Source organism: Muntiacus reevesi, chromosome 1 (genome assembly GCF_963930625.1).
Source record: "Muntiacus reevesi chromosome 1, mMunRee1.1, whole genome shotgun sequence".
NCBI lineage: Eukaryota > Metazoa > Chordata > Mammalia > Artiodactyla > Cervidae > Muntiacus > Muntiacus reevesi.
This window is the reverse complement of record NC_089249.1, coordinates 186,915,198-186,925,998: the sequence shown is the minus strand read 5'-3', so window position 1 is coordinate 186,925,998 and position 10,801 is coordinate 186,915,198.

Here is a 10,801-nt window from a genome sequence, read left to right as displayed (position 1 = left end):
GCTCTCATGGGAAGATTTCAGGGTGTGGTCGACACAGAATAAGGGGTGTTCATTCAAGCCACAAATACTTCCCAAGCAACTGCTTCATGCCAGAGACTGTACATCAAGGACTGAGACACACTTGATCCCTCTCTCATGAAACCAACGTGCACAGGCTAAGAATGACCATCACAAATACAATCTTTTTGGCATAGCCCCTTGGACACACCTGAACCCAGGCAGCATTTTACAGAGAAGGAAATGAAGTTCAGGAAGGAGATATTATTTGCTCAGGGTCATAGAGCCAGAAAAGGACAAAGCGGGATTTAAACCTGGATCTGAGTCCATGCTCTTTCTCTCTTGCTCCAGGCTACAGACATCCATGGACTCACCCTAACAACTAAGCGGAGGTGGAGCAAATTATGCTCACTTGACAGGGAAATATGCAAGAAAAAAGGGGGGAGTTGGGTGCTCAGCTGAGGAGTAGGGGCAGCAGGTTCAAACTGGCAGCAACTACTCAGGAGGTCTTGGGCATCACAATCAGCTCCCTTATCTCAAGAGGGACTTGACAGTCAGGGGCTTCCTGGGGTTCCTGGGGCTCCAGTTTCCCCAGGATTGTTCCTCAGGCACTTCCTCCATATACCCATTCAGATGCCGACCAGAAGCAGCACACATGATTTGAAGGAATTTTAACAAAGAAATGAGAGTTGGTCTCCATTCTTCAAAAATTCTGTATTTGTGAATTAACCCAACTCACTAAAATTTACTCCTAATCCCCAGTATACTGTGATGCTTTCTGGGTTCTTTGCAGGCATGTGAAGAGCAGGGGAAAAAAATTGTGTCTGGACCACACATTCCCAGAAGGTCCAACAAGGCAGCACTCTGCCTTTCTGGTTTAGGTCTCATCCTTAAACAAGCATCCCTTCTAGTCTAATCTGTGGCACAATTGTGTGTGTGTGTGCGTGTGTGCGTGTGTGCTTTTTGTTGCCAGTTTCACTGTTTCAAATTGCCCCTGTCATGCCAAAATGCTGCATGGTGATCCTAAGTGCAAGAAACAGCACGTGCCCTACAGAGGAAATGCATGTGTTACACAAGCTCCCTTAAGGCATAAGTTATGGCGCTGCTAGCCTTGAGTTCAATATTAATAATTCACATTAATGTATAATATATTTTTATTGAACAATATATAATTAAGTGTTGTTGTTTAGTTGCTAAGTCCTGTTTGACTCTCTTGCGACCGCATGGACTGTAGCCCACCAAGCTCTTCCATCCATGGGATTTCCCAGGCAAGGATACTGGAGTGAGTTGCCATTTCCTTCTCCAGGGGATCTTCCCGACCTAGGGATGAAACCCGCATCTTTTGCATTGGCAGATGGATTCTTTACCACAAAGCCTGGGAAGCCCTTCACCATGCAGATAATGGGGGAATAAATGTCTCTATCTCCTCTCCTTCCCTAATGGTCAAAGTCAAAGAGAAAGGGAGTCCATTGACACACTCCCCTCAGTCTCCTGGGGCATAGAGCCATCACCACTCTTCTGACTTCTGAGCCTCTCAGGGGTTCTTCCTGAGCCTGGGGACTGTCCCCTTTGTCTGCATCTTTGTCCATCTATCTTCTCCCAGACACATCACATGGGGATGTAAATATTCCACTTGCATACGATGCCTTAACCTCTGGGTTGCAACCTGCGACCCTCATCCTAACCAACACAGTCCCAGTTTGTCACCTCAACTCACCCAATGTTCCCCGAAAGCATTTTTGCACAATTCTCTAGGTTGCCTTAGAGCTCCTATTTCAGCTGGTGCTCCTAAAGCCAAGTTCTAGGCCCCCAGGAAACCTCTCAATGATACTACAAGTAAGTGTCATCAACCCCATGTTAGAGATGAAGAAATAGAGCAATAGTGACTCAATGGTAAAAGAACCCACCTGCCAATGTAGGAGACACAGGAGACACAGGTTCAATCCCTGGGTTGGGAAGATCCCCTGGAGGAGGAAATAGCAATACGCTCCAGTATTCTTGCCTGGAAAGTACCCTGGACAGAGGAGCCTGGTGGGCTACAGTTCATGGGGTCACAAAAGAGTTGGACGTGACTTAGTGACTGAGGATGCACAGAAAGACTTAAAATCCCACCCAACAAGTGACGGATTAAGTCTGGACTTTTAAATGTGTGGGGATGTCCCCACAAGGAGATTCTGCACTGCCTCCCAAGAACTGTCCAGGTGTCATTTGCATGAGAATACCTACAGTGCCTGCCAAAGATGCAGATTCCTGGGCCACACTCCATACCTAGAGAATCTGGATCCCAGGAGGTGAGGTTTAGGAATTTGCGTTTCTAGTAAGTCTGATGCACACCAGTGTTTGAAATGCATTCCGTCCTTGCTGCCAACTTCCCAGGGCCAGCTTCTGCACTGGCCACAGCAGACACCAAAGGAGGGACCCACAAAAATGTTTTCTTTTTCATTTATTTTAAAGGCAGAAGAAACATATAAATACACAAAAATAAATAAATAATAAACACTGGTGGTTCAGTGGTAAAGAACCTGCCTGCCAGTGCAGGAGATGTGGGTTCAATCCCTGGGTAGGGAAAATGCCCTGGAGAGGGAAACAGCAACCACTGCAGTATTCATGCCTGGAGAATCCCCATGGACAAAGGGGCTTGACGGGCTACAGTCCATGAGGTCGCAAAGAGTCAGACATAACTGAGCAGGAATGCACGCTGACAGCAGCAAGGAGTCCACACACTCCAACATTTTAAATTTTTTAAAAAGCATTTTCTCTGGAGCCCCAGGCTCTGTACACATTGTAATGAACAGTCTTATCAAATGTTTTATCACAGTAGCACATGAACGGCTAGCTTTCCAGCATACGAACATGCACCCTTGTCACGTACCGCTAAGCCAGGGTTTCTCAGTCATGGTACTGCTGACATTTGGGGCCGAATACCACTTTGTACTGGGGTGTGTCCTGTATATTGTAGAATATTAAGCAGCATCCTTGGCCCCCTGAATGCCAGTAACATCTCCTTCCAGCTGAAGACAATCTAGAACATTCATAGGCTTTGTCAAATGTCCCAGGTGGAGGGGCAGATTTGTAGAATCGCCACTGGTTAAGAATCACTATACCAAGCCAGGGCTTCCTAGGTGGATCAGTGGTAAAGAATCCTCATGCCAATGCGGGATAAACAGGTTCAATCCCTGAATCCGGAAGATCCTCTGGAGGAGGAAATGGCAACCCATTCCAGGATTCTTGCCAAGACAATCCCATGTACAGAGGAGCTTGTGGGCTACAGTCCGTGGGGTCACAAGAGTCAGATATGACTGAGCAACTGAACAAGCATGCATGCACACATGCCAAGGCAGTGTCATAAATTTGGGGTTCTCTTGAGGAAATACTTTTCTTCCGGTACCAAATTCTGTATTAGTTAGATTATAGGTTTTTTAATAAAGAAAGAAAAAAACACAGATTGCTTGACTAACAGGGAAGGCTTTTGGCAAAGTGACCCATTCTTGAGGCCACAAAAGGGAAAACAGTTCAGATCAGATGGGCTTCTCTACTGTCCTCTGGACACTGAGAACTCTTCTCTGACTTTCCAATCATACATGACTATTCATGCATGATTACTTGGCATCACAATAATTAGACAGTGACCAAATTTGTATCACAGTAAAACTTGTGGTAAATTCAATTTTATTAAAACATTTTATTAACAATTTTATTAAAACATTTATTTGTTTGTTTAGTATTTGACAGATTTAATTCAATTTTGCTTATATTTATTTTTAATGAGTTTTTTCCCCTTTGAAACTTTCCATTTATAGAATTCTAGTATGTTCTCATTAAAAAAAAAAAAAGCAGAGGCATCACTTTGCCAACAAAGGTCTGTATAGTCAAAGATATGATTTTTCCAGTAGTCACGTAAGGATATGAGAGTTGGACCATAAAGAAGGCTAAGCACCAAAGAACTGATGGCTTTTGAATGGTGGTGTTGAAGAAGACTCTTGAGAGCCCCTTGGACTGCAAGAAGATCATACCAGTTAATCCTAAAGGAAATCAATCCTGAATATTCATTGGAAAGACTGGTACTGAAGTTGAAACTCCAATACTTTGAGCACCTAATGCAAAGAGCCAACTCACTGGAAAAGACTCTGGTGCTGGGAAAGATTGAGGGCAGGAGAAAAAGTGGGCAGCAGAGGATGAGATGGTTGAATCACATCACCAATTCAATGGACATGAGTTTGAGCAAACTCCAGGAGATAGTGAAGGACAGGGAAGCCTGGCGTGCTGCAGTCCATGGGGTCGAAAAGAGTTGGATATGACTTAGCGACTGAACAACAGCAACTAACAAGTTCTCACTGTGTAATTCAGGAACAGCATTAGCAACAGGAAAAATGACTAGAAAGCTATAAAGTGATGCTTCAATTCCTTCTTGCCTCTAAAAAAGGCTCACTTACCACAAAGTAAATTAAATATGTTATATACTAAAAATAAATAAAAACACAGAGACCCAGAATAACAGTGTGTGCATGCTCAGTCCTGTCTGACTCTTTGCAACCCCATGCACTGTAGCCTGCCAGGCTTCTCTGTCCATGGGTTTCCCGAACAAGAATACTGGAGTGGGTTGCCACTTCTTTCTCCAGGGGATCTTCTCCACCCAGGGACTGAACCCACATCTCTTGCATTTCAGACAAATTCTTTGCCACTGTGCCACCAGGGGAGCCCCACAATTATTTTTATCTGCACTTACTTGGTCAAAACATACATTATAAATTTTTAAAATTTTGGTAAGTAAATACAAAACACAAGAAGTTTTTATGTAACATATTGGTTTTTTTGTACACTTTTATTATAGTTGATTTACAATGTTGTGTTAGTTTCAGTTATACAGCAGTGACTGGGTAACACATATACATATAGCCACTCTTTTTCAGAGTTTCCCTGGTGGTTCAGTGGTAAAGAATCCAGCTGCCAATGCAGGAGACACCGGTTCCATCCCTGGGTTGGAAAGACACCCTGGAGAAGGAAATGGCAACCCACTACAGTATTCTTACCTGGGAAATCCCATGGGCAGAGGAGCCTGGCTAGCTAGAGTCCATGGGGTTGCAGTGAGTCGGACCCAACTTAGAGACTGAACAACAGAATATTGAGTGGCGTTCACAATGATCTTCTATTTCTTAAGCCAGTTACAACAGTCAAACATTTTCTAAATTATATACTTTTAAAAACATTATTTCTTTCAGTTCCCACCTTGTGTAAGTAGAAGTCCAGAGCCCCTTTTGTCTCTTTCCTCCAGAGACATAGCCGTGCACCACTAAACCACTATCTGCTCCCATCTCCCCCAGTTCATCGCCTGAGTCACCTACTGACTCAACCCTTAGATGTTCCTGCAAACCATCACATTCTTATTTGGTGAGAGCTACCATGATGGCTTCCGGGTGGCTCAGTGGTAAAGAATCTGCCTGCCAATTCAGGAGATGCAGGTTCGATACCTCGGTCAAGAAGATCCCCTGGAGGAGGACATGGCAACCCATTCCAGTGTTCTTGCCTGGGAAAGCCCATGGACAGAGGAGTCTAGTGGGCTACAGTATCTGGGGTCGCAAAGAGTAGGACACGACTGAGCATGCAAGCTTGTACCTTGAGGCATACTGATCCCCATGTTCTGGGGTTAGCTCTGATTGTCAGAGTGACCTGGGAAGGGCAGACCTGTCTTGCTCTGGGAAACCCCTGCCTAATTTTCCAGCTTTATCCCTCATCCTTTTATGCTGCAGGAAGTAATGAAGAACATGGATATTGGAGTCAGAAATTAGTTCAAACTCTGGTGCTGCCAAGCACTCATTGAGAAACCTTGACCAATTTATTTAATCTCTCTGTACCTCAGCTTCCCCAAAATATAAAATGGCCATAATCAGATGGTAACTAGACTTACTGTAGTGATCATTTTGTAATGGATATAAATGTTGAACCATTATGTTGTACACCTGAAACTAATATATGTATATCCACTATATTTCCACTTTTTAAATGTTCTTAATAACAGTTTTTACCTCACAGGGCTATGAGAATTAAATGGGATAATCCACTTAAAATGTTTAATAGGGTAAGAGGGAGGTTCACAAGGGAAGGGACATATGTATACCTATGACTGATTTATTGCTTTGGCCACCTGATGTGAAGAGCTGACTCATTGGAAAAGATCCTGATACTGGGAAAGACTGAAGGCAAGAGGAGAAGAGCAGGCAGAGGATGAGATGGTTGGATAGCATCACCAACTTGACGGACATGAGTTTGAGCAAACTCGGAGGACAGAAGAGTCAGGCGTTCATGGGGTCACACAGAGTTGGACACAACTGAGCAACTGAACAACAAAAGTGGCTAATTAATATTAATATATGGCAGACACCAACACAATATAACTGTAAAGTGGTTGTCTTCCAGTTAAAAGTAAATAAACCCAAATAAAATAAAGTGCTTAAGGGAGTGAGAGGAGGTTCAAGACAGAGGGAGTATATATATATATATATATATATATATATATATATATATATATATATATACATTTAGCTGATTCACTTTATTACACAGCAGAAATTAGCACATCATAAAAATAAAAGTAAAGACAAAATAAAAAGTAAAAAGAAAAGAAAAGAAAAAATAAAAAGTGAAGACATAATACCAACCAAAAAAATTTTTTTATTTTTAAATTAAGTGCTTAAGAGAGTATCTGGCACACAGTGAGCACTCCATAAACAGACAAGACAGGTTTTGACCTGTGTAATTAGAAGTTTTATAAAGAATGAGAGCAAGGTGTAAATGGATAGATAGAAAAATATTACTCGGTGGATACAAAGCAGGTCATAAAGGTTGTCTTAAAGAAGCTGACTACTTCTTTATCGTCTGAGCCACCAGGGAAGCTCTGTCACCTGACATATGAACATAAATCAGCTAGGAAAGAACCTACTGTGTGGCACAGGGAAGTATACTCATTATTTTGTAGTCACCTAGGTAAGAGAAAGGAGAGTGGGGACAAATGCTTCAGGAAAGGGGAACAGCCTGGGGAAAGGTTCTGAGGCAAGAGAGAATGCATATGGTACACTTGGAAAGCTGAAAAAAGAGTTTTAGAATGGTGGCAGATGAGGCTGAGTAGACGGCCAGGGACCCAGTGTTGCAGATCAGATTCCTGTCGTGATGCGGTCCAGATACTTCCTCTCTTCTAATTCATTTGAGAGCCCCCCTCCTTTCTTCTGCACATTCTTCATCATCTCCTCAGACTGATCTCTGTTATAAAGTTGATTTCTTACATCAAGAATCTCATTAGCATTGATAAACAATTCTGCAAACCACCAGTACACTTGAGGGTTCAACTATTGTCAACCAGTGCCTTGAATCCCTCCAGAACACTACAGAGTGCCTGGCCTACAAAAGACACATGAAAAGATGCTCAAATCTCTAATTATTAGAGATTAGATCAAAACTATAATGGGGTATCACCTCACACCAGTCAGAAAGGCCATGATCAAAAAGTCTACAAATAATAAATGTTGGAGAAGATGTGGAGAAAAAGAAACCGTCCTACAGTATTGGTGGGAAAGTAAACGGTACAGCCACTATGGAGAACAGTATGGAGATTCCTTTAAAAACTAGGAATAAACCTACCATATGACCCAGCAATATCACTACAGGGCATATATCTGGAGGAAACCATAATTCAAAAAGATACATGCACCCCAATGTTCATCACAGCATTATTTATAATAGCCAAGACATGGAAGCAATCTAAATGTCCATCAACAGATGAATGGATAAATATATGGCCTTTTTTTCTTTCCATTTATTTTTATTAGTTGAAGGCTAATTACTTCACAACATTTCAGTGGGTTTTGTCTTACATTGACATGAATCAGCCATGGAGTTACACGTATTCCCCATCCCAATCCCCCCTCCCACCTCCCTCTCCACCCGATTCCTCTGGGTCCTCCCAGTGCACCAGGCCTGAGCACTTGTCTCACGCATCCCACCTGGGCTGGTGATCTGTTTCACTATAGATAATATACATGCAGTTCTTTCAAAACATCCCACCCTCACCTTCTCCCACAGAGTCCAAAAGTCTGTTATGTACATCTGTGTCTCTTTTTCTGTTTTGAATATAGGGTTATCATTACCATCTTTCTAAATTCCTATATGGCCTTTTTTATACAATGGAATATTACTCAGTCATAAAAACAGACTTAAATAATGTCATTTGCAGCAACGTGGATGGAACTAGAGATTATCACACTAAGTGAAGTAAGCCAGACACAGTAAGACAAATATCATATGATATTGCTTATGTGTGGATTCTAAAAAAGGCTGCAAATGAGCTTATTTATAAAACAGAAGTAGAGTTACCCATGTAGAAGACAAACTTAAGGTTATCAGTGGATATGGGGGAGTATAAATTGGGAAATTGGGCTTGACATACACACACTACTCTATGTATTTAAAACAGATAACAAACAAGGACCTATTGTGTAGCACAGGGAAGTATACTCAATACTTTGTCATAACCTACAAGGGAATAGTGGAGGGGGAAATGGAAACCCACTCCAGTATTCTTGCCTGGAGAATTCCATGGACAGAGGAGCCTGACGGGCTACAGTCCATGGGGTCTCAGAGTCTGACACGACTGAAGCGACTTTGCACACACATAAGGGAATAGAATCTGAAAAGGAATATATACAGCAAAGCCGAATTACTTTGCTGCACACTTGAAACTAACACAGCATTGTAAATTGAGGAAGGTCTTCCCTGGGTTTGACTTGGGTGGTCTTGGACGTGCTGACCTTTCTGAGTTCTGACACTATGACCTGCAGCAACTGCAGGCTGAGACGGGCAGATTCTATCCCATTCCACTTGGAGGAAAGAGTCACTTTGGGACAGAAATCGGCAGGACTGACTTTTGCCTCTCTTCATTCACATCTTGGACTACTCTCCCATCACCCTTCCAGCCCCAAGGCCTCTTGTCTCCCTTTCTCAATGATCACCCCCATCCCACACCTCTGCCTGGAAGATCCCCACTGAAGCATGTCTCTTCCTCAGGGAAGTCTTCCTAGTTATCAGTTGTTCTCAGGTACCCATGCTTCTCTCCTCTAGCATACTTATTTCAGCTTCTGACTACGTATTCATTAGTGTGATTGTTTTGCTAACGACTGTCTCCACCCAATAAATGTAAGGTCCATGACAGCATGGATTATATCTAATTTTTCTCCATTATATTTACTATGCCTGGAATAGAGTTGGCAGTTAATAAATGTAGTGGAAAGAGAAAAGAAAGGAAGAATAGAGGGAGGAACGGAGGCAAGGAGAAAATTAGAGAAGAAAAAAGAAAGGAAGGAATGGAAGGAGGCAGAGAGAGAGGAAGTCCTACCTAAAAATGGTCCTCCTAGTATGGAAAAAAACATTCTTTGTGCAACTCCATTAAACATCCTATTTAAAACAACCTCACAGTTTCATTATAATCCCTTTTCCAGCAGCAATTTTCCACCCAGGCACCCTTTCACATACCTGCTGGAATTCTCTCTCACTCATTAGTTTCTGTCTCTTTCTTCACCCATTTCTGAACACAAAAACCTGTTTATGACTCTTCATTGCAAGAGTAACCACAATTGCCATTTCTTCTTGTTCATGGCACTAGCACATGATAATTATTCTTTTTATCTTCATCTCATGCCTCATTAATAGCATGATAGCCATCATTTATTGCTATTAAGTCATTGCTTCTCACTGTGGAATGAACCTGGCCCCTTCCCAGAAGAGTCAGCTGAGGTCATTGATAGTATCGGCTTATGGCCACCACTTTCCTTTCTTTTCTCCTCCACCCTTATCATGAAAAAGACATAGAGTACATGCACCACTTGGCTTCCAAAGCAAACCAACTGACCAGAGCTAATATCCCCATGCAGAATGAAGAGGCAGGCGTACTGGGGTGTGGCGGGGGCTTTTCCGAGTCACACAACTAGCTAGTGGAGATCAGTAAGTCTTCAGCTGCCATCCAGGTCATGGATGTTGGTCAGCTCAACTAGGAAGTGATGTTGGAGAGACACAGATGAATTCGAGAAGTACTGGTGAAGTAAAATAGGGTGCTTTCTGAATAATGGACCAAGGGATCGAACCCAGGTCTAATGCATTGGCAGATGGATTCTTTACCATCTGAGGAAACAGGGAAGCCCAAATAATGGACACCGTGTCGTATACTAACACATATATAAGGAATCTAAAGAAATGGTACTTATGAACCTATTTGCAGGGCAGGAATAGAGATGGAGATGTAGAGAATGGACATGTAGACAGTGAGGGGAGGGGAAGGGGGGGGAAAACTGTGGGAGAAGCACCGACCCACATACACTACTGTTGTAAAACACCAAGTCGGAAGGAGTGGGATGGAGGTGCGAGAGAGACTTAAGAGAGACAGGATATACATATACACGCAGCTGAGTCACTTCATCATACAGCAGAACCTAACAACACTGTAAAGCAATTATACTCCAATAAAAAATAAATTAAAGCCTTAAGTAAATAAATAGTGGACACTTTTCTAAGTGCCTTGGATATATTAATTCCTCACAACACTCAAGTAAGGTGGGCATTTTCATCTCTTATTCACAGACAAGGGCACAGAACCACCAAGAGGTTACATAATTCAGGTCACTGGGGTCAAGTATCCAGCCCAGGCAGTTTGATTCCAAAGCCTACATCTTTCACCATTATGCTACTTCTCTTTCTGCTAAGTTATCTGCTTGCTAGAGAGTTTGCTCGGAGAAGGTAATGGCACCCCACTCCGGTACTCTTG